This window comes from Canis lupus, chromosome 14 (assembly GCF_011100685.1).
Source record: "Canis lupus familiaris isolate Mischka breed German Shepherd chromosome 14, alternate assembly UU_Cfam_GSD_1.0, whole genome shotgun sequence".
NCBI lineage: Eukaryota > Metazoa > Chordata > Mammalia > Carnivora > Canidae > Canis > Canis lupus.
The window spans coordinates 32,098,143-32,124,009 of NC_049235.1; the positions used below are offsets into that span (position 1 = coordinate 32,098,143).

The 25,867-nt window shown below is 36.7% G+C and overlaps 1 long non-coding RNA gene across 1 annotated transcript; it reads left to right on the forward strand.

Annotated features, from left to right (window-relative positions):
* The first annotated feature begins 3,294 nt into the window (after nucleotides 1-3,294).
* LOC100855450 lies at nucleotides 3,295-25,867 on the forward strand. Its single transcript, XR_005369189.1, has 3 exons — nucleotides 3,295-3,636; nucleotides 24,392-24,453; nucleotides 25,211-25,867. It is a non-coding gene; the product is annotated as an uncharacterized LOC100855450 (long non-coding RNA).

Genomic DNA, 25,867 nt, shown 5'->3' on the forward strand with positions numbered 1-25,867 from the left:
AAAGGGTTTAAATAAATAAGAAATGAAAGAGTTGACACTACAAACAATAACACAAAAACACATCATTAAGAAAGGCCTATGAACAATTATATGCCAAGAAACTGGACAACCTAAAACAAATGTATAACCTCCTAGAAGCAAAGACCTATGGAATGGAAAATATATTTGTAAACCACCTACCAATAGGTATTAATATCAGAATATATAAGGAACTTATACAACTCAAAAGCAAAAAACAACCAGATTAACAAATAAGCAAAGGACCTGAATACACATCTTCTCAAAGACATACAAGTGGCCAAGTACATGAAAAGAAGGTCGACATCATTATTAGGGAAATGCAAATCAAAACCACAATAAGATATCACCTCATACTTGTTAGGATGGCTATTATCAAAACAACAAGAGATAATAAATGCTAATGAGGATGTGAAGAGAGGGGAGGGGAACCCTTGTACACTCTTGGAGAGATCTATACTCCTATGTTCATTGCAACATTATTAATAATAGCCAAAACATGGAAACAACCTACGTGTATGTTGATGGATAAATGGATAAAGAAAATGTAGTGTGTGTGTGAGTGTGTGTGTGTACACACACACACACTCACACAATAGAATATTATTCAGCTATAAAAAGATGGAAATCCTGCCATTTACAGCAACACGAATGAACCTGCAAGGAATTAAGGCACGTGACATAAACCAGAAGCTAAACAGAGAAAGACAAATCCTGTTCAGTATCACTTAAAGTCTAAAACATTTTTTAAAAGTTGAACTCACAGAAACAAAGAGTAAAACAGTATGTCAGGGTTGGGGGTGGGAAGAACAGAGATATCGATCAACAGATCAAACTTTCAGTTATACGATAAATCAAGTTCTGGGGTTTAATGCATAGCCTGGGGACTACAGTTAATAATACTGTATTGCATACTCAAAATTTGCGGAGAGTAAATAAACATCCTCACTATAAACAACAACAAAAGAAGTGACTATGTAAGGTCATGGATATGTCAACTAAATCATGGTAACCATTTCACAATGTATATGCATATTAAATCATTATGTTGTACACTTTAAATACATACCACTTTGCCAATTATACCTCAATAAAGCTAGAAAAACATTATTACTATATATCTAAGGTGGAAACTAATGAGAATTTAGACTCACATTTATTTACATTATAGCAGATAAGTCACTATGTCTGGGCCTCCCTTTGTGAAAACTTCTCCACCTGCATTTGAGAGTCATGAAATAAGTCAAGCAGTTCACTCTTGCCTTTTTTTTTTTTTCAATAAGCACCAGCATGTTCTCTCTTTTTTTACCCATCTGTATTTTCCCTTTGGGGGTCTAGAATCAGTGAGGCTGCTTCATCTTAAATCCCAACCCCCTTGATTCCTACCTATGTGCTTTAGCAACTGTTTCCTCCCCTGCTGCCCTTTTGTACCACAAAGAGCACAGCCATGTTCGTGCTGAGCTGGGCAGCCCAGGAAAGATTTGGGTGCAAGGCTGTGGCTCTTTGTTCTCTAATTTATACCAAAGGAAAACAATTCTCCCACATTATGGAAAGGCAGGCAAGAATCCCAGGAGTCTCTTTACATTTTTATAAGAACCCCACCCTGGTGAGACTAGAATGAAGTGAATCCAGTACCCAATACACATATCATTGCTACACGCAACAATTCTACTTGCTCTTTTTCAAAAGTCTTGCTAAACAAATCTGACTTACAATGACATCTGCTGGGAGTTTTTGGCACTGGAAGGGGAAAAAAAAGCCAAATATCTGATATTAACAGTACTGCCCAGGGAAAAAGGAGCTTTAACAGTGTCAAAAGTCAATGTCTTAAATGATCTTTCAAACTGGGAACTGTATTGTGAAAAATAATAATAAAATAAGCCTCAGGTGAACCCATAATAAATACCAGATGTTGCACTATGAAACTAAACCCAAAATGTGAATTTCCCTTCTAATACAGTATTATCCAGTTTTTAAACATCCTTCCAGAAAGAGAAGGATAAAACATATGAAACTTCTGCTAGATGCGCTTATGGTTTGGGGAGTTTCTCAGAGCAGAAACTTCAACTGCTTAACCTTCGTTTTCTTTCAAAAATATCAAACTATTAATTTAGCTTGATTATTTAAGGGAAAGTTGCTATAAGTTTAGGTCAGACATCCTTAAAGGAAGAGCATCTCTCTCCTAACCTCAGGCTTGAATTCCAGTTAAGCGTGTAGCCAAGGTATAGAGTAGAAAGACCACCATGATAATGAATCTTCCAGCAAACCACTCATATGTCCAGTGAATTTATTTTCTAGGAGAGACAATGATGCATAGATCAGGAAGAAACAAATGTTTCCCTGCCAAAATAACCTAAGCTTTAAAGGAGCACGCTGCTGGGATTGAATCTCCTACCATTCTCTTCCCCATGGAGGAGCAAATACCTGAGTGAAGGAGGAATTGAAAGAGTTCACAGATGAATCAGGAAGACAAAAGGCATTATTACATGGACAAGTATAATTCTATTTAACTGCCGCCACATTAGATACATTAACATTAGATTCAATTAATCTAAGTATGAGTGTAAAGTCTAATCTCCAGCTGTTACTCAGTCAAGAGTCTCACAACCAGATAGAAGCTTTCATGGTTCATTAAGGAAAATTCAAATTGGTCTTATTGTATTTGAAATTATTTTTCCTGTTTTGTTCACAATAACTGAAGCCATTTTTGACATTTTGATTAAAATGACTGCAGTGAGACTTAAACTAAGTGATTGGAGAGAGATTTAAAATAAGAAATTTCTGAACTTAATAACACTGCACTCTTGAGATTTCCGAAGAGAATTTCAAAAATTACAAGTGAAATTGGACAGTTATTCTGAGAAAAAGCCCCTGAGCCATTAGAAAATCCCATCCTATAGTTTTTATTCAAGTTTTAAAGGTGGCACTTTGTATCTGCGGTGCTCAGATATATCTACCTTTCAATTTCATTTTCATATTTAAAGACATGAAGAAACAGTATTGAATCTAATAAAGTCGGAACGCTTTGCTTCTAGCAAGATTCAAGTTATTCCCACATGACTGGTATAGGGTCAAAAACATAACGGATTGGTATAGATTCTAAACTTGCTTTTTTTTTTTTTTTTTTTTTCATAAAATGACCTCATTTTGAGGCAAGTCTCTGTAAGGGCGAAGACTATTCTAGCTTCATTCAGTGGTATATTTCCGAAATCTGCCTATGAATGTTTGTGGAAATGCACAAGAAGTCTATTTGTATGAAGTAGCTACTTTCATACTTTCCAATCACTTTGTACACTTGGGACCTGACAAGTGTGCATCTGAAAGCAAATTTTTCCAAGGCTGTTCTGACTCTCGTTGCTTCTCTATTCTGCTCCAAGATATCCAGATTCTAGGGTTCCACCCCAGCCAGTCTAAGTCTCCTTACGTCACTCTGGTAGCAGAAGGAGTCCTCTGATTTTTACATAGCCCATCTGCTGCCTTGAGCCAAAGGCCTATGCTGACTGAGTCCTTCAGTGTCAGGACTCTGGGAGTGAGAGAACAGGAGTGAGGAGCAACTGGAGCCATTAATTTGGAGGAGAAGCAAATGAAGGAGCATCCATGGAAAGATTCACCCACAAGGTAATTTTTGAAATGGCTCCTTAAAGACAAGTAGGGGCAGGATGTGAGGAAGCCAGGAAATGCCAGGATCTTTGTCTTTTGAATCTGTGTCAAATACTACTCCGTGTGTATAGAATCATTAAATGTTTGCAAACATTATGCATAATGGAAAAAAAAGACTAGTCAAAGAGATTTACAGTTGGGTACATGGGTGTCTCATCAGATGAGCGTCCAACTCCTGATTTCTTCTCAGGTCATGATCTCAGGGTCATGAGATCAAACCCCATATCAGGCTCCATGCTCAGCAGGGAGTCTGCTTGAGATCCTCCCTTTACCTCTGCATCTCACCATTGCTCACATGCACTCTCTTTCTCTCTTTCAAATAAATAAATTTTTTTTTCAAAGAGCTTAAAGTTAATTATACTTGTTTTTCTTACCTGCTTATTCACAATATATTCAAATATCTAAATGGTTGTCTGCTTGCTATACAAACAACAAACTAGTGTGACTATACACTCACTAAATCGAAAAAATTTTGCCCATGGACATAATCAAAAATCTCATTAATGCTACATCTAGATGTCTTTGCCAACCATTTAAACAAGCAGTCAATTTAATCAAAGTTATTTTGCAATTGTAAGAGTTATTGGATGCTTTCTGCATGATATGACCTTTCCTTAAACAGAAAATGTCCAAATAAGCTGCAAAGGAAATAGCTTTCTTTTGGCTACTTCTATATGTCTACCAAATCAGTCCTCCTATTCCCCAGCCACTACCCTAGATCAAGCTCCTTCTTCTCACTTTGTATTATGCCACAGCCCTGCCTTGCCAACTTCTGAACACCCTCCCAAAATAAAATGCTAGCACTTTATTCCTGTGTACACACAAAAATATTTCAATGGTTCCTAAGCTTCTGAAACTTCAAGCTACTTCCCAGACCCAATTCATTCTGTGCAATTTTACATTCCACTATTTTCCATCATATATGCTTTGCTCGATTAACACACTGTCCCTGAGCATGGAATTCTATTCTCTAACCCAGTCACTTCATTCATTCATTCAGCTCACCCGGAATTCTCTGTACCTAACTCCACTGCCTATTCAGATTCTACCCATACTTGAAGGTCTCCTTAAACTGTATGTGAAAGCTTTTACATACTTTGAATGTTAAGGATCTCTCCTGCCCTTCTCACTAGGATATAAGACTATTGTAATTATCTACTAATTAAATGCTAATTAGAAGCTAATCATAAAACAGGGAAATTAACAATTTAATCATATTAATCAAATTAATATGATTTCTGTTTAGGCAATTCAGCTTCAATTAGTACTCAAAACCAGGCAATCAGCACTTCTCCCTGTTAGTATAACTCAGATTCTCAATATTAATTGCTTTTCAGAATTGACTATAAGACTTACATAAGAATGGAGGTCTGGACGTCTCCCTAAGATCATGATTCTGGTCTGGAGAAAACATATTTTCAAGTAGCTCCACAGGTGTTTCTGTTATTCAACCAGGTTCAGGACATTGTTTTTCCAAGAAAGATCTCAGCTGATCACCTGTCAATTGACACATGAATGACTCCACAAGTAATCAAAGAAGCCATAAAAACAATGGGAGATGTGGGGCTGATCTATAGATTAAACAAAGAAAAAAAGAGCTTTGCCTTTACATGCCAAATTCAGCAGACCCTACATAGGTGATCCAACAATTCAGAATAATTTCTTTGCTGCCACAGTTACACAAACTGGCAGCTGGGGCCAGAGGTTCTCTATCATGATTATGCCTAGAATAATCTGGAAACAAATTAGATCATACAGGGGCATCCGGGTGGCTTTTGATCTCAGCTCAGGTCTTGATCTCAGGTTTATGAGTTCAAATCCCAGGTTGGGCTTCACACTGGGTATGGAGCCTATTTAAAAAAAAAAAAAATGTAGGTATCTACTGACCCATTGAAAAAGGAACTCTGGGAATGGGACCTAGGGATCTACACTTTCTTAAATCTCCAGGTGATTCTTTTGAGCAAAAGGTTTTGGGATACTCTTAGGCCATCCCAAATTAATATCTATATTTTCTTGAAACTAGTCAGATCTTGCCTTAAAAGAGCTGTCTGGTGAGTAAGTCTCATCTCATTCCACCAGAGCTTCCGGATATGAGTTCTTCCCAACAGCATTCCAAAAATCCATATTTGGAGCATTAAGAACATAAGGAAGTGATAAAGGATTGCTGTAGAAAAAGACGAAAATTTGGTTTTGGTTAGCTGATATTCTTTCATCTTTACATTGGCCATTACAATAATTGCTAAACTAAGTCATTGGTATGGCATGATTTTTTTTTAAGATTTTATTTATTTATTCATGAGAGACACAGAGAGAAAGAGGCAGGGACACAGGCAGAAGGAGAAGCAGGCTCCATGCAGGGAGCCCAATGTGGGGCTCAATCCCAGGACTCCTCGATCATGCCCTGGACCAAAGGCAGGCGCTAAACCGCTGAGCCACCCAGGGATCCCTGGCATGATTTTTGTATCTTGTTCTAAAATCTTTCCATTGGCCATGACTCCGGTATATATACCATTCCTCTCACCTAGAGATAACCTTATGTTTTGCTGTTCAGAAGACCAAAACACACACACACACACACATACACACAGCTAAAAGGTTAACTTTAGTACTTTATCAAGTAAATATCTCAACTAAATACTCAAATCATGAGCATTCCTCTCTTTAAATACACTTGGACACAGTTCTTTTTTCAGTTGCAAAAATCACCATTATGAAACTTCCCTTTTTATTGTAACACAGTAGATATTTTGATGTACATCAACAAAAAAGAAAGATTGTGTTTGCCAGTTGGTATGTTGCCCTTATTATATAAAATTGGAAATGGAAATTGTGGCCTTGATGAAAACATTGAAATTCCAGTAAAGAGAATTAGTCATACTTTTGTGTACCAGGGTTAGATTTCAAACAGCAAGTAAAAGTTCCCTGAGCTACTACTAGTAGAAGCAAACATTCTCAAATTAAAATAAAAAAGAAGGACTACACATGCTTGCAAGAACCCAAGAGGGGATGAGTAACATTTGACATTTGAAAGACTGGAATCTAAGCAAACGGCTTTCTCCCAGAGGAGAAACTTCTCACCAAATAGTTGGCCGGTTGTGGTATCTAGCTTTCTTTGAAACAGCAAGCCTAAAATCTTCAGGGAGAAGGCAAATTAATGAAACCATTTTGGCTTAACTCCTCACAGCCTGGGAACTGTTGTAATCAAGTCAAGAAGCACTAACCAAGTGAGTTTTAAATTACACCATGGTCAGAATAAGGGGAAGGGCATCAATTGTAACAACTTGCTGACAGGCCTGGGGCCCCTCCAGCTGCCTCACTCACTTGCTCACTTGAGTGTCTTGGGACTTTTTACTTCCACTCTTTAAAAAACGATCTCATTGTTTGGGAGGTAATATTTGGATCTCCTTCTTTGTTTTGTACATTGGGATAGTTTCAACTGCAGCAAACTTTTTCATTATAAAAAAAAAAGAGAGCAAGTAGGTAAAAGGATGAGTCAGGAATCAAAAAAATCTACACTGTCACCCACATAATTCAGAGAGAGAGAGAGAGAGGAGAGACAAATAGGGTAGAGCATTAGAAGTCATAAATATTTAACTAAAATAAGATTTACACATGTTCCATACATTTCATAATGCTTCAGAAGAGCGGAATATAAAATAATCCTATTCCAGGATGATATTAAGTTTCTTAAGTGCCAATGGCAAAATTCTGAGAATCTATGTGTACTTTCAAACCATCTATGCACTCCAAAGAATCTCTTTTGAAGCCATCAAATCCCCTCAAAACTCACACAGAAAATGCGAGTCTTAGTTACTTCTTCTTCTAAATCACTCACAAACACAAAATAATAAGCTCTTAGTAAACCTGTGGTTAGGCCTGCAGCCTTGTCCTATCTGCTCAATCTAGGTGGCATTTGTATCCATCCAAACACTGGATAATAACAAGGACTGCTAACCCACCCAATCTAACCATCTACCAGTGTCCAAGGAATTTCATGGTGGCCCACTGCTCCTTGCATGCTTCTTCCTCCTACCAATAGTCACTCTATAATACATAGTTCTGCACAGACTCTTATGTCAGTTTGGTAGGGCTGCTATAAAAATGCGCCAAACATGGGGTGGCTTAAACAACAGAAATTTATTGTCTCATAGTCCTGCAGACTAGCAATCTGAGATCAAGATATCGGCAGGATTGGTTCCTTCTGAGCATGTAACAGAAGGATCTCTTCCACGCCTCTTTCTTTGCTGCATAGATGGCCCTCTTCTCCTTATGTCTCTTCATACGATCTCCCCTCTATATACCTCTTTGTCCAAACTTTTCATTTTTATCAGGACACCAGTCATATTGGACTAGGGCCCACTCTAATGACTTCACTTTAACTTGATTACTCTGGAAAAGCGTTATCTCCAAATAAGAACACATATTGGTGTAGTGGGATTAGAACTCCAAAATATAAATTTGGAGGCCAAAATCCAACCGATAATAATCTTCTCTCCAACCTTATAAGATATACACTAATGTCAACATTTAGGGGTGACATTAGTCTCAGAGTCTTTGTACTCTGAGAACAAAGACAAACCCACTGGGTCATGTGTCATCTCAATCATACCTTTTGAAGAAACCTCAAAAAATAATCCTTATAAGCAAGTATCCTATAATGCTGAATAAAATCCACTGCAATCTGTTACCCATAAAACACCTTTTCTTATAAATACATGTGAAGTAGTCTCTATTATATGAAATTATGAAAAAGTAAAAATAAAACCACAACTGGTAATTATCTGTAAATAAAATACCTTCGATTTTCCTTAATCTTCTGTGGCACTAATTACGAAGTTTAATTCACCATTTTGAGCATTTAACATGAGACAACAATACAGTCTTGTCACTCCATCATAGTTCCCCAAATCCTCCATTCCTTTTTGCAGTCACAACCACAAATCCAACAGCCAACAACATTCACATGTCCTTGGAACATTTTCCTCACAAACAGTTCAACCACAATCCTGCTTAGAGCCCCACCCCAGATCAAAGAGATTGGGTCACAGTGCTTAATTATGCTGCAGAGAACAAGACTGAAGTCTCCTCTTATAAACATCTTGTCTTGGGACAGAACTCAATTGAGCCTATGAGGAAGAAGGATATACTTCTTTAATCAACTATAGACCCAATCAGAGAAAGAGTCCTTCCTTCAAAACAAAAACAAACAAAACAAAAAACACAGATAATCCTAAAAACCCAAAGTTCACAAAGACAAACCCAGAATACTTTGTCTGGAGAATGATGTCAACACAAGTGTCCCAAGATTTCCAGATGCACAATCCCAAACATCATTTAAAACACAAAGAATTCATCCTTGGCTGAGATATCACAGTGAAAATGTATTGCCTCTATTTGAGTCTTGAGTCTGCTCTCCTTGGCTAATCCAATTAGAAATGTATAAAGTGAAACCATATTAGTCATATAAGTTAAAAATTATCCAAATATTATCAATTGTATGTGGTTCAACCTAATTCTTGCCTTCATTGATTGGTTCAACCCTTTTAGATATTCTTTATTAAATGGCTCATTGCCAGGTCCCTATAATTGAAGTACAAAAAATCTGTAAGAGGAGAGTTTCTAATACAGTTAAGGAAAAACTGCTTCTGGCTATAAGGAAGTAACAGGGTCTGGAATTATCCTGCCACTGTAAATAACCAGAAAGCAAAACAAAATATAAGGGATAACTATTTTCAGACCTGGACAACAGGCAACAGAGAACTGTGATCTCAGAGAGAAAAGTAAATAAATGAAATGAGCCTTATGTTTGTCAAGACTTTCTGCCTAAAGGCATTTTCTAAAGTGCTGAGCAGGGGGTAGAAATCAAAACTGTAATCTCACTGAGTGGAGGTGACAGGGATCAGAGTTCAGGAGGCCATGATGGGTATAATATGCTCCTAGAATATCTACAAAAAAGGGAGCTACACGGAGAAAAAGTTTTAGAAATCTGAATAGGTTTTATGATGGAATATCAATATGTACTTACATACCATAAGGCAGAACAAAAAAATAACACCTAAGAATAGAAAATGTACCAGGAGTTAGAAGTTAAACAATTTCTGAAGTTCACATAGGTCCAGGAATACTTTGACTTCCCACCAGACAGAGTACAGAGACCTCATGGACTACATGAGGTATATGCAGTAGAGACCACTGACAAGCCACACTTTGGAAATTTAAATTAGTTAAATTAGTTCTGGTAAAAAGACTACTCTAGATCTGCTCTTAAAAACTTTTTTAAAAAGACTCAAATAGATGAACCTGGTCTACAATCTGATTCAAACAAAAATTACTAGACATGAATATGCAGGAAAATATGAACCATAACCAAGAAAAAAAATAGTAGAAGCAGATGAAAAATATCTGAAACAAAAATTTTGTTAGATGGAATAAGCAGCAGTGTAAACACTGCTTAAGAAAATGATCAGTGAATTTGAAGATAGTAGAAACTAATGAAAAGCATGGAGAAAAAATACTGTAAAAATATGAACAGAACCTAAGTGACCTCTGGAGCAATACAAAGAGCTTTAACATAAATGTAATTGGAATTCTAAAGAAAAAGGAAGGTGAATGGAAAGAATATTTGAAAAAATAATAGTTGAAAATATTCTAAAATTGATAAAATCTATAAACTCACAAATTTAAGAGTTGAACCCAAAAAGGAAAAATATAAAGAAAATCACATTAAAGGATAACATAATCAAATTTCTCCTTCTTCCTTTTTTTTTTTAAGATTTTATATATTCATTTTAAGGAAAGAGAGATGGGCAGAGGAAAAAGGAGAAAGAATCTGAAGCAGAATCTGCACCAAGTGCAGAGCCCAACGTAGAGCTTGATCCCACAACCACAACATCGTGACCTGAGTCAAAACCCGGAGTCAGACACTTAACCAACTGAGCTATTCAGGTACCTCATCATGATCAAATTTCTTAAAGCCATTAATACAGAGAAAAATCTTAAAAACAGCCTGAGGGGAAAAGACACATTAAATACAAAGAACAAATATAAGAATACCAAAGACTTTTCATCAGAAACTATTAATCTAGAAGGTAAGAAAGGAGCATCTTAGAGTGTTGAAAGAATAAGCAAATGTCCACAAGAAGTAAAAGCAAAAACAGACCAACAGGACTACATTAAACTTAAAAACTTTTGCTCATCAAAGGACAGAACCAACAGAGTGAAGAGGTATCCTACAAACTGGAGAGAATATATGCAAATTGCATGTGTGATAAGGGGTTAATATCCATAATATATAAAGAAGTACAGCTTAACAACAATAAAAATTAAATGACTCAATTAAAAAATAGAAAAGCCTTGAATGGACATTTCTCCAAAGATAACATACAAATGGCCATTTAGCATATGAGAAGATGCTCAAAATCACTACTTGTCAGAGAAATTCAAATCACAATCACAATGAGATATCACCTCAAACCCATCAGGATAGCTGTTATTAAATACAACAAAACAAAAAAAGAAAGTAACAAGTGCTGGTGGGTATGTGGGAAAGTTGGGCCCCTTGTGCACTTTTGATATGATTTTAAAATTATGAAATAACTATGAAATACCATATGACAGTTCCTCAAAAAAATAAAATAAGGGACACCTAGGTGTCTCAGAAGTTGAGCATCTGCCTTCAGCTCAGGGCATGATCCCAGGGTCCAGGGATTGAGTACTGAATCAGGCTCCCCATGGGGACCCTGCTTCTCCCTCTGCCTATGTCTCTGCCTCTCTCTGCAATCCTAGTTCTAGGCATATATCCAAAAGAACTGAAATCAAGGTCTCAAAGAGCAATTTGTGTTTGCACAACTATGTTCAATGCAGCATTATTTATAATAACCATAAGATGGAAGCAACTCAAATGTCCATGGAAAAATAAATGGATAAACCAAATATGGTATACACATACAGTAGGATACTACACCACCTTAAAGAGGAAGGAAACTCTGCAACATGGTACAACATGGACAAACCTTAAAGACTTTATGCTAAGTGAAATAAGCCAGCCACCAAAGGACAAATACTAATATGATTTAACTTATAAAAGATATATAAAGTAGTCAAATTCATAGAAATGGAAAACAAAATGGGCTTGGCTTAGATCTTGGGGGAGGAGGAAAATGAGAAAGAGGAAACTCTTGTTTAATGGGCATACAGTTTAAGATTTGCAAGATGAGAAAGTTCTGGAAATCTGTTTCCAAAAAAATGTAAATATACTTACCACTATTAACTACAAACTTAAAATGGTTAGGATAGTAAATTTTACAATATGTATTTTTACCAAAAAAATTTAAAAGAGTGAACAAATGTTAACCTAGAATTCTATACCCTGTGAAAATTTCTTTTAAAATTAAGGCAATATAAAGGATTTTCTTGAAAAACAAAAGCTGAGAGAGTCAACACCTCACCTACAGCATAAGAAACATTAAAAGAATGTTTCTCTGGCAGAAGGAAAGTCACACCAGACAGAAATTGGGATCTACGTAAAGGAATGAGAAGTGGCAGTAATAGTAAATATATTAGTAAATAAAAAGCTCTCATTTCTCACTTGTTGATTTCTTTAAAAGATAATTGACTATTTGAGCAAAAATAATAATACTGTATATTTTACAGTCTTTAACATATGTAGAAATAGTTTATCACAACAGTAGCATCAAGGATGGAAAAGGAAAGTAATAGTATACTATTATGAGTCATACATTATATGTGAAGAGATATTATTTGAAATTCAATGGTACTAAGTTAAAGTGTATAAGTCCCAGAATAATTTCTAAAATATAAAAGTGGTATAGGTAAAAAATTAATAGTACAGATAAAATTAAATTCTAAAACATGCTTAATTAACCCAAAAGAAGGCAGAAAAAGAGGAAAGAACAGATGGTACAAATAAAAAAGCAAATAGCAAAATGGTAAATTTAAAACCAGTTGTATTGTCATTTACATTAAATGTAAATTATCTAAAAACTAATTAAAAGGCAGAGATTGTCAGACTAGATATAAAAGCAATACTCATCTATATGGCACAAGAAATTCCTTTAAAATATAAGATACAGCTGAGTGAAGTAAGTCAGTCGGAGAAGGACAAACATTATATGTTCTCATTCATTTGGGGAATATAAATAATAGTGAAAGGGAATATAAGGGAAGGGAGAAGAAATGTGTGGGGAATATCAGAAAGGGAGACAGAACGTAAAGACTGCTAACTCTGGGAAACGAACTAGGGGTGGTGGAAGGGGAGGAGGGCGGGGGGTGGGAGTGAATGGGTGACGGGCACTGGGTGTTATTCTGTATGTTAGTAAATTGAACACCAATAAAAAATAAATTAAAAAAAAAGGGAAAAAAAAATAAAATAAAATAAAATAAAATAAAATATAAGATACAAATGGTGTGAGATAAAAGGAAGGAAATAAAGCTACAATGAAGAACTACCTATGAGGAAACTGGAATTTCTACATTGATATTAGAATGGCCGCCATTGGCTCCATTAGCCAATTATCACCAAGGCTTTTGCCTCATTCTGTTTTATTAGTGTGAGTTTGCATACTCTCCTGCCTCTACTCAGACTACAACTAGTCAGCCTGGCCCAGCCACTAAACTACTACACTGAGTTTCTTATCCCCTGGTGGATTTCACTTTGAATTAGAACACATGCCACTGCAGGGTCCTGTAAGATCATTTTGCCTTGTCAGGGTTACACGTCTTCTAGTCAAAAACAGAAGAAATCCCACATTGAGTCAAACCTTTCATATGTTCTCAACCATTCTTTCTTCACTAACCCCAGTTACTGAGCTCTAGATCAAAATCCATGTGGCTTTATCCTGGGTAGCATCTAAGTGCTGCCATACTGTGTAGAAACAGGCTACAGCAGGAATTCGTTTCTGCTTCCACTCCCACAGAAACACATGCAAGACACATGGAAAGGCAGAAGGGCTCCATCTTTTGCCCAGAACTGCTCAAGTTCTCTGCCCAGGAAAATTGACATCACCATTAACTTTTGGAATGAACATTTTTAAAACTAAGCTATTTCTATTATTGTACCCACATTAGTGACCATGATTTACTTATATCTGTATAGCATGTTGTATTTTTTTAATAGTTTTAGATACTTTATCCTTTCCAGAGTCCTCTTCAGAATAAGACTATAGAGAAAGATTGCCAGGGTTTAAATCCAGGGTCCACCATATATTAGGTATGCAAACTTCAGCTAGTTGTTTAAACTCTTTAAGTTTCAGCTATTTGCATAGTGGTAAGTAAGCTGACTTTCAATTAAAAGTAGAAAAACAAAACTTAGATGTATTATACAAGGTGCCTGAAGTCACAGACAGAATAGATCATGGATTACAGCTCCAAGATTTTCAATGTATTTTGCCACAACTTCTCACCACCTCCACTGCTAAAACTCTAGCACTGTCTCTTGCCTAGTTTATTAAGTAGCTTTTCAAATGTCTGGCTATGATCTCCACCTCCTAATTTTCACATATTTGTACAATCTCTTCCTCTTGAGTGTGTGCTGGACTAAATGACTTATTTCTAACAAATACGTTATAAAACTAAAGGGTATCATTTAGAGATTAGGTCTGAAAACATTGTACTTTCCATCTCCCTCTCCCCCCGCCCCTCTCCTTCTCTCTTCTTACTTGTTTGCTGTCCTGGAGAGGATCATATGGCCAAGGAGCTGAGGGTATTCTTTGACCAATATCTAGTGAGGAATCAAAGACCACAGTCCAACAATCTACAAGGAACTGATTTCCCTGTGAGTAAAATTGGAAATGAATCCTCTCCTAATCAAGCCTTGAACTGATACCTTGATTGCATTCTTATGGGAAACCCTAAGCCAGAAGACCCAACTTAGCCAAATTCTGACAAACAGAAACTGTGAGATAATAAATGTCTATTTGAAGCAACCCAGTTTGGGGGTAACTAGTTTTACAGTATAACTAAGATATCTAAATTACTATAATAGCCTTATAATTGGTGTCCTTACTTCTACTCTTGACTGTTCAGAGTACACTCAGACTTATCCTTTAAACAAGCTTGATAAAGTTATTCTCCAGCTCAAAATCCTGCAATGGCTCCATTTTCTTTTAGAGTAAAAGTCAAAGCCCTTACATAACCTAAAAGATCTTACAAAAAAAAAAAAGATCCTACAACTCAACTCCCCCTCTGTTCTGACCTCAACTCCTATTACTCACTCATTTGCACCCCAGCCCCATAGGCCTCTTCGCTGTTCCTCACACATGCTGGGTATGCTTACACACTGACCATTTCATTGGGCTATTGCCCTTCCCTAAAAATGCTCTTCCCCCAAATATCCACACGAGTTTCTTTGTCTCCTTCAAACATTTGATCAAATGTCACCTTCTCAATGGAGACCTAATCTGATCATCATACTCTAAATTGCCATACATCTTCCATCCCCATTCCTAATTTCTCTTTCCCCATACTACCTTGTTTTGTCATAGCACTCATCACATAACTTAGTGTATATTTTATTTATTTATCACATCTATTGTCCATCAGCTATTTCCTTCACAAAAATGCAGACTCCAAGGGGGAAGAGATACCTTTTTTCCATTTTGTCGCAAATAACTAATGAACTATGTTGCTCTAAATAATAACCTAGAAGGAATTTATTCCTGTACAAAGGTCATTATAACCTCTTTTAGCAGGTAAAAATAGTTAACATGGACTCAAATCAGATACATTACTCCTTATAATTAGTCTTTATATAACATCACAGTTTCCAAGATATTTCAAGATTTTATAGTGCAAAAACCTATAGAGTTGATGGTGAGATAAATCATGCCTGCTGTAACTACCTCTCCAAGGGGCTTTTATCACTGTACCAGAATTTCAGAGTTAAAAAAAGATAGCTTAAAAACCAAAAACACTGATATAAACTAAAAGCTTGAATGGAATTTCCTTATTTTAGATATATTAAGCAAAATACAAGCTCACAAATTCATATATGAGAATATGTGATAAGAAATAAGAGTACTTGACTGCCAAGTGAGTTTTATACTATTACATACTTCTCTTGTGTGTGAAAGTATTGAAGAGATCTGAAGTATCCTCTATATTTATAAAAAAACTTGATTATTAAGCACAAATTAAATTTCTTTGTTCAGCCTTTATGAGCATATATCACACCTTGATCATAAAACCAACATCCCTGGTAACAGAAGCAAGATTCAGCCTGTCACATACCCACAAATAAAGACCTCTTTTACTTTGCTCATTTTCTTATTAGTGGAAAGGCCTTCTGTGTTGAGCAACATGATTCTTAAGGCAACCTTTATGTCCAAGTAGAAGTGATATATGTTACTCCCAAGTATGCAAAGTACAATGATCCTCTACTATGTGTGTTAACAAGCTACAAAGCTTAACAATCCCAACTGAAGCAACAACTTTGTGCTTTGACATTTGAAGCATAGATGCCATAGAGCTTATACCTCCACTTCCTTTTTTGCCCACTTAGGTGCACAAGCCTGCACACATACACACCACACATGCATACACACACACACACAAACACACACACACACACTCTAAAGCAATGTTCTTTACTGCCATTCAACTCTCACAATTTAACAGCTGTGTGAGAGTAACAGAGAACAAAGGAAATTAATGTTGTATACTGAACTATTTTTAAGGCTGATGCAAATGCTTTTTCGGCCCAGCCACAGTAATTAAACACACACACACACACACACACACACACACACATACACACACGCACACATCTCAAAGCATATTTAGTTTGACAAAAGAACTTGAAGTCTTGTCCCCAGAGAGAGCTATTTATGAAGGACATTAAATAAATACATCATGAGTCAATGGAGTCCAAACATTTCTTGGACTAAACAACTTGTGGGACCCTGTGATGAGATCCAGGACACTGATCTGTGGACACACTGGCACTGCCAATGCTGCTAACTCAGAGAACATCAGGGGAATGAGTTACCTATATGTGTGCACAAATCTGTCCTGAGAGGCTTCTTCCAAAGCTGGTCTCTATGAACCCAGAGCAGCCCCTTGCCCCGGCAACCCACGCATCAGTGAGGGGAGGGTAGATGGAACATGAAAGGGGAAGCTCAGGCATGAAGAATGGGAATAGCTTCCACATTGTCTTTGAGAAAAATCACACCTGATTGCTTGAGAATAAAAACCACTCCCAGTAACTTGCCTCAGCCTTGTATCATTCTTTGATGGCTACCACCCCTGAAGGAGACAGTACTTTCACACTTCAGTTGAACATTAATCTATCCAAAAAAAATATGTATTGAAAGCTTACTATGTGTTGGAGGCAGGGAGCAGGAAAAAGGCAGCCAAGCTTCTTTGGAAGGTGGTAGATGTAGATGCTGAAACCACTCAGCCTGGGTCTGAATCATGGCCCTCTCACTTACCAATGTTGTGAGTCTCGGGAAACTTGTTTCATTTTTCTAAGCTTTCGTTTCCTCATTTACAAAATGAGAATTGAAATATTGCTTATTTCCAAGGGCTATTTTGAGGAGCAAGTAACATAAATGTCAAGTGCTTTAGAATATTGTCAGGCTCAGTCAGTAAATGTTAGCTATTGTCAACTATTCTTGTCACAACAGTCACTCTGCTAGGTGCTAGGTGTACAGAAGAGAACAAAACACATGGTCCCTGCCACTATGAATTTTATTTTTTACTGAGGAAGATATACAATAGACAAATAATCAAGTAAACATATAGTAGGTCAGATAATAGCAAGTAATATGGATAAGGAATAAAGAAATAATGAAACAAAATTAACATACACTGAGAATAAAAGAAGGGAAACATAATTAACACAAAGCACTTTCTCCTTCCTAACATGTCAGACCCCTTCAAAACTGAGCAGAATCACCCCCATTCTGGCTTCTTTTTCAAACAGAAGAAAATAACCCCCTTGGAAGACATCTCTGCTAAACCTAAAGGTTTCTGAGAATATTTCTCTTATTTATTTTCTCTTTGAAGATGACTATTTTTGTGCCATTCAGCATCTCCAACTATAAATCTACTTGGTATCCTAGCAATTTCAAGCAGTGTAAAAAGTAGTACACAAAACAGAGAGTCAGGCACAATTCTTTTCTTTTGACTTTATTCATAATAAAAGGTCTGAAAACACTAGGATCAATGAACACCATATACACACATAGCCACATGCCCTTGAAAAGACACAAAATCATATGTTACTCTGACTTTGCAAGAAACAGCACACAAAGTGGATTCAAGTTGACAAGGAAAACCAAGATGTACATCTCATTGCTCTATCAATATGATGCCCAGGGAGTATCTTTAAGTGGCTTCCAAAATTATATTAATTATTAAATGGAAGCCTCAAGGGCAAGGAGAACCTACCAGTCATAGTTTTATTTACCCTCAGCACCTGCTGTTTGCTCAGGGTTTATTTAAACTCATAATCATGTCTCCTGCAGTGGAGGATTTGGGTTGCCTTGCGGTCACATGTGGAAAATGTTATATGTCCACATCAAATGTGAATGTGGTCTCCCTTCATAGAAACTGATGAATTAAACCATGTTGACCCTGTGGGCATATGAGATTTAACTCTGCAGGGAGTCCTCAAAAAAAACAAAAAATTCCTCAGAGAGGGAAGAATTACTTAGACCTTTAAAAGCACTTTGTAATCATTACTCATAACAAAAATGAAAACAAAACAAAACAAAAAAAAAAACAAAGAACAAAAATTTAAAGAGCAAAAGAACAAAACATATTGATTTGCAATATTATTTTAGTTCAATAAGTTGTTTTCCTTTATCCATGCAAGAACAGTAAGAGAAATCCTGTTCCACAACACCTGTTAAACACTGAGACTCTCTAAAAACAACCACAAAACAGGTAAAATGCCAAAAAATATATATCTGTCAACAATTTCTTTGGAATGTAAATGGACTAAATGCTCCGATAAAAAGATATTGGGTGATACAGTAGATTAAAAAAAAAGACCCATCTATATGCTGCCTACATGAGACTCATTTCAGATCTAAAGACACCTGCAGATTGAAAGTGAGGGGATGGAGGAACATTTATGATGCAAATATCAAAAGAAAGCTGGGATAACAATATTTACATCAAACAAACTAGACTTTAAAGCAAAACTGTAACAAGAGACAAAGAAGGACACTACATAATCACAAAGAGGACAATCCAGCAAGAAGATATAGCAACTGTAAATATTTATGCACCCAAAATGAGAGCACCTAAATATATAAAATAGTTAATAACAAACATAAAGTAAATAACCAATAGTAATACAATAATAGTAGGAGACTTTAACACCCCATTATACCAATGGACAGATCGTCCAAAAAGAAAATCAACAAGGAAACAGTGGCTTTGAATGACCACTGGACCAGATGGATTTAACAGATATAGTCAGAACATCCCATCCTAAAACAGAATACACATTCTTTTTGAGTGCACATGGAACATTCTCCAGAATAGATCACATATTAGCCCCAAAACAAGTCTCAAAAAAGGTCAGAAAGATTGAAGTCATACTACGCATTTTTTCTAGCACAATGCTATAAAATTAGAAGTCAACCACAAGAAAAAAAATCTAGAAAGACCACAAATACATGAAGGTTAAATAACATGTTACTAAACAATGAATGGGTCAACCAGGAAATCAAAGAAGAAATAAAAAATTACATGGAAATGAACAAAAATGAAAACACAGAATTCAAACACCTTTGGGATGCAGCAAAAGCAATTCTAAGAGGGAGGTTTATAGCAATACAGGCCTACCTCAAGAAGAAAGAAAAATCTCAAACAACCTAACCTTACATCTAAATGAGCTAGAAAGGGGCACCTGTTCAGTTGATTAAGCATCTACCTTCAGTTCAGGTCATGATCCCAGGGTCCTGGGATCCAGCCCCACTTCAGGCTCCCTTTTCAGTGGGGTGTCTGTCCCCTCTTTCCTTCTTCCTCTTTCCCCAGCCTGTGCTCTCTCTCTCTCTCAAGTAAATAAAGTCTTCTTTAAAAAGAGCTGGAAAAAGAAGAAAAAACAAAACCCCAAACCAGCAGAAGGAAATAGTAAAGATTAGAGCAGAAATAAATGATATAGAACAAAAAACAAAAAACAAAAAACAAAAAAAAAAAAAAAACCCACACAGTAGAACAGACCAATGAAGCAGGGACTGGTTCTTTGGGGGAAAAAAACAACAAAATTGATGTCCTCTAGCCAGACACATCAAAAAGAGAGCGAGAGAGCAAGAGAAAGAGAGAGAGGACCCAAAAAACAAAATCACACATGAAAGAGGAGAAATAACAACTAACACCACAGAAATACAAATAATTTAAGAGGGTATTATGAAAACTACCAAAACTGAAGCAGAAAGAAATAAAAAATTTGAACTGACCAATTACAAGCAATGAAATTGAATCCGTAATCAGAAAACTCCCAATAAACAGAAGTCCCAGACCAGATGGCTTCACAGGTGAATTCTACCAAACATTTAATGATGAATTAATACCAATTCTTCTCAAACTATTCCAAAAAATAGAAGAAGAAGGAAAACTTTCAAATGTATTCTATGAGGTCAGTATTACCCTGATACCAAAACCAGATAAGTCACCACAAAAAAGGGAACTACATGCCAATATCTTTTATGAACTTACATGCAAAAATCCTTAACAAAATACTAGCAAACCAAATCCAAAAATATGTTTAAAAAAATCATTCAGCACAATCAAGTGGGATTTATTCCTGGGATGCAAAGGTAGTTTAGTATTCACAAGTTAATTAACATGACACATCACATCAATAAGAGAAAGAAAAAAACCATATAATCACTTCAATAGATGCAGAAAAAGCATTTGACAAAGTACAATATCCATTCATGATAAAAGCTCTCAACAAAGTAGGTCTAGAGGGAACAGACCTCAACATAATAAAGGCCTTGTATGAAAAACCCACAGCTAATATAATACTCAATAGTGAAAAACTGAGAGCTTTTCCCCTAAGGTCGGGAATGGACAAGGATGTCCACTCTCACCACTTTTATTCAGCATGGTACTGGAATCCTAGCCACAGCAATTAGACAACAAAGAAAAATAAAAGAAATAAAATAAAATCTAAATCGGTAGGAAGTAAAACTTTCACTATTTGCAAATGACATGATATTATACAGAGCATACCTTAAAGACTTCACCAAAAAATTGCCAGAAGTGATAAATTCAGTAAAGTTGCAGGATACAAAATCAACGTGTAGAAATCTATTACATTCTTATACACTAATAATGAAGCAACAGGAAATCAAGAAAACAATTCCATTTACATTTGCATCAAAAATAATAAGATACCTAGGAATAAACCTACTCAAAGACAAGAAAGACAGACGTGTACTTTGAAAACTATAAAACATTGATGAAAGAAAATCAAGACAATGCCAAGAAATGAAAAGAGATTCCATGCTCATGGATTGGAAAAACAAATATTGCTAAAATGTCTATATCACCCAAAGCAATCTACACATTTAACAAAACCCTTGTCAAAATACGAAAAGCATTTTTTACAGAACTAAAACATACAATCCTAAAATTTGTGTGGAACCACAAAAGACCCCAGATAGCCAAAGCAACCTTGAAAAAAGAAAGACAAAACTGGAAGTTTCGCAACTCCAGACTTCCAAGTTATATTATAAAGCTATAGTAATCAAAACTGTATGATACTGGCATAAAAATAGATGCATGATCAGGATCTCTGGGTGGCTTAGTGGTTTAGCGCCTGCCTTCAGCCCGGGGAGTGATTCTGGAGTCCTGGGATCGAGTCCCACATCGGGCTCCCTGCATGGAGCTTGCTTCTCCTTCTCCTTCTGCCTGTGTCTCTGTCTCTCTCTCTCTCTCTATGTGTCTCTCATGAATAAATAAAATCTTTTTAAAAAATAGATGCATGATCAATAAAACAGAATAGAAAAACCCAGAAATAAACCCACAATTATATGGTCAATTAATATACCATCAAGGAGGCAAGAATATGTAATGTGAAAAAGATGGTCTCTACAACAAATGGAATTGGGAAAACTGAACAGCTACATGCAAAGGAATGAAACTGGACTACTTTCTCTCACCATACACAAAAAAAAACTCAAGATGAATGAAAGTCCTAAACCTGAGACCTGAAACCATAGAAATTCTAGAAGAGAACACAGGCAGTCATTTCTCTGACATTGAACGTAGCAGCTTCTTTCTAGATGTGTCTCCTGAGGTAATGGAAATAAAGCAAAAATGAACAATTGGGACTACATCAAAATAAAAATAATCAACAAAACTAAAAGGGAACTACTGAATGGGAGAAAATATTTGCCAATGATATATCTGATAAAAGGTTAGTATCCAAAATATATAAAGAATTTTCACAACTCAACACCCCAAAACAAATAATTCAATTTAAAAATGGACAGAAGACACAGACATTTCTTTAAAGAAGACATCTAGATGGCCAACAGACACATGAAAAGATTCTCAACATCACTCATCATCAAGGAAATGCAAATCAAAACCACAATTAGATATCACATCACACCTGTAAGAATGGCTAAAATCAACAAAACGAGTAACAAGTGTTGGTGAGGATGTGGAGAAAAAGGAACCCTCTTACACTGGTGGTGGGAATGCAAACTGGTGCAGCCACTGTGGAAAACGGTATGGAGGTTCCTCAAGAAGTAAAAATAGAACTACCCTATGATCCAGTAATTGCACTACTGGGCATATACCCCAAAATACAAAAACACATGTATCAACGGGATACATGTACCTCTATGTTTAATGCAGCATTATTTACAAGTTATGGAAACAGCCCAGGTGTCCAATGATTGATGAAGGGATAAAGAAGATGCAGTATATAAACACAGTGGAGTATTACTCAACCATAAAAAAAGAATGAAATCTTGTCATTTGCAACAAAATGGATGGAGCTAGAGAATAAAATACTAAGCAAAATAAATCAGTTAAAGAAAGACAAACATCACATGATTTCACCCATGTGGAATTGAAGAAACAGACAAGCAAGGGAAAAGAGAGAGAAACCAAGAAACAGACCCTTAAATATAGAGAACAACTGGTGGTTGCCAAAGCGGAGGGGATGGGGACATGGGGTAAATAGGTAAAGCAAATTAAGAGTACACTTACCATGATTAGCACTGAGTAATGTACAGGGTTGTGGAATCACTATACTGTACACCTGAAACTAATCTAACACTGTATGTTAACTCTACTGGAATTAAAATTAAAAACCTAAGAAAAGGAAGCAGTTTGTAAATAAAGGTATATCACACGTGGAAAAAAAACCTGAGAATCCCAAAGTTCCCTTTGTGCTGCTGAGAGATGACCAAAAAAGATTCAACCCTAGATTCAAAGAAGGCTGCAGGGGCCTGTGACCCATGTGGTCACACAGGGTGCCTTGCTCAAAAGAGCGCAGCATTGCCATTTAATGCTCTTACGTCACGAACTTAAATTTCTTAAATTTAGCCTTTAATTTGCTCCAGGGACTTGGAAACTCCGCTCACATGCTCTCTTGTCTCCAGGGGTCCTCACTCCTAATATAGGCAATGTCCCAACAGAAGGGATGAATACTCAGTCTTTTCCAGAACTTCACTGCTACCCTTTGCCAAACCTGAATTAAAAGCCCCACTGCTATCACAGCCTCCTGCCTACTCCTTTGGAGTCTGGTAGCTTCAAGGAGCCATGGGGCAGCTGACGAGGGGAGCACCAAAGGGCATGGTTGCTGTGATTTATGTCACTTAAGCAAACTCCTGGGGCGGGTGCATTACTGATCCATCTCAAGTAAGGACATATTTATTAATGCTAACTACATATGAGCCTAGTTACAAATAAGGCAGGACCTTTGTGAAGTCAACTCCAAGCACTTGGAAGACTCTTTCCCAAAAACTACAGACCACAGGAGAATCTTGTACTATTCACGTTTCCCCAACTATTGCAACTGAGTTGAGGTACAATCAGCCACAGAGAATTTTAAATTTTTCCCAAACACTTTCTAGTTAAATGCAAAGATATAGAATCAACAAGGAAGGGGCAGTGAGCCAAACAATAAAGAGAAAACATAATAGTTCTAAAAGAGAAGCTTGTTTCCTCTTTATCGAAGCTTGATGTTTAGACACTTGCAACAGTTCACCTGGAGTAGGGGTAGGTGGGCCACAGGGAAGGATGTTTCTTCCAAATTCAGATTCCTGGCTTCGACCATAGTCAGTAGTGACTCTTAAAATCTGATCGGAGGTCACTGCATCCACATGTGTGCAAGCTCTCTAGTTGCACACCTGTGAAGGGGGGAGGTCATTTTCATATAAGTTTTCTATCATTTGAAACAGCAACTGTCAAACATTCAATATTTATAGAAGTCAGCTGGAGTTCCTATTAAAAATCCAGATTCCTTAAGCATCAAGCCCCCCAGAGTTCTGATTCCACGGTGTGGAATCTGCATTTTCACAAACAGTTTGCCCCACCCACTCCCACTTCACCCATTGTTCAAATTTTTGACACCAGAAGGTCTCAGACCAGACCTTGAGAAATACAAGATAAAAAAATAAAGCCCCAAATTCTTAGCTTTTATTATTTTAGAACAGCTACAATTAAACTCCAAATCTTTTAAAATCCAACTAATGTTTATTTAATACCTTTTATGTGCTAGGGTCAAGTATGGGAAGATGATCTTCTAAAGGAGATCAGACTTGAGGAAAGAAAAACAGCCAGGTAAGCAGCTGCCACACACTTTAAATCTGTAAATGCTGAAAATGTTGAATACTGTTGTTGATTATACACCATGAATATACAACAGAGTGGAACAACCCACGTTCTTACAGTGATAGCAGCTGCCATATACTGAGTTCTTGCCATATGCTAAGCGCTGAGATTGACACTTTTCAAACAGTAACTACTGAACAAACTTGCATAGTTAGTTTTCACGCCCACTTTTTACATATTCAGAAACTGGCTCAGAGGATTTAAGTAACACAGTGCAAGATCTCAAAGTGAGTCAGGAGCAGAGGTGGATTGTGGGTCGAGGATCTGCCACTTGCTAAAAACTGTTTCCCTTCTAGAGAAGCTGCTCCTTATACATTTTTTTGAGTTGACAATATATTTTCAATGACAATATTCTCATTGCATAGGTGAAAATTTTATTTTTTTGTTCCTTTCTTGCTGATGAGAAAACTGAATTTCTTAGGGGTTAAGGAATATGTCCATGAAACATGACAGATCAAACTCGAAACTAAAACTTTATAAAATGGATGGTATTTCTGTGACACCATATAAATCAATCAGCTAAGGTATGTTTGGTTAAAAACAAAGCAAAAAATGACCAGTCTTTGTGGTTCACAACTACAAAGGTTCAGTTCTTGCTCATGTTAATGTCAGTTGCAGACACATTTTATTTTTTTTATTTTTTTTTTATTTTTTTTATTTTTTTGCAGACACATTTTAATTGAACTCTCCACCTCCTTCATTGCAGGCCAACCCTTAACCCAGGAAGCAAGTGCCACTCTCAGGACAAAGGAGAAAAGCAATGGTGGCAGGCGCAGTAGCTGTCAAAGCTTCCATCTGGAAGTGACATATGTCACTTCTTATTGCTCCAATGGACAAAACAAGTCACATGGCCAGGCTGCTGTGCAGGTGCTACTGAGAAGTGATGCTTTGTTCCTGAATGAATAGATCGGGCATATCTAAGCACTTCTTTAACCAAACTTCTTTCGGAGCTCAGGTAGATGTCATTCTCTTACAGCAGGAACATGAGCTGTTAAGTTTCATGGCATCCAGCACAAGAGTATCAAAGACACAGGCTAAGAGATGTGAAGAGTTCCTCTAGAGCCCCAACACGGTTAATCACGAGAAAATATGTTGAGGCTGGTAGGTTGCCCTCTGCCCTGGACAGAGGTACTGGCAGGCTCTTTGAGAACTTTGTATGTGTACATGTATTTTTTTGCAGGGCACAGCCTGCTGATAGTATTATGAAACCAAGTGGCCATTAGTACATAACTCAGCACCTTTCAACTTCTTCTCTGTGGGCAGTCAGTCCTAAAGCCTGTCGCAAGTAATTCATTACCAGTGACAAAGTAACAAAGTATTTGACCAATTGGCATTTTTAAATAAATGTGAAGAAATTTAAGGA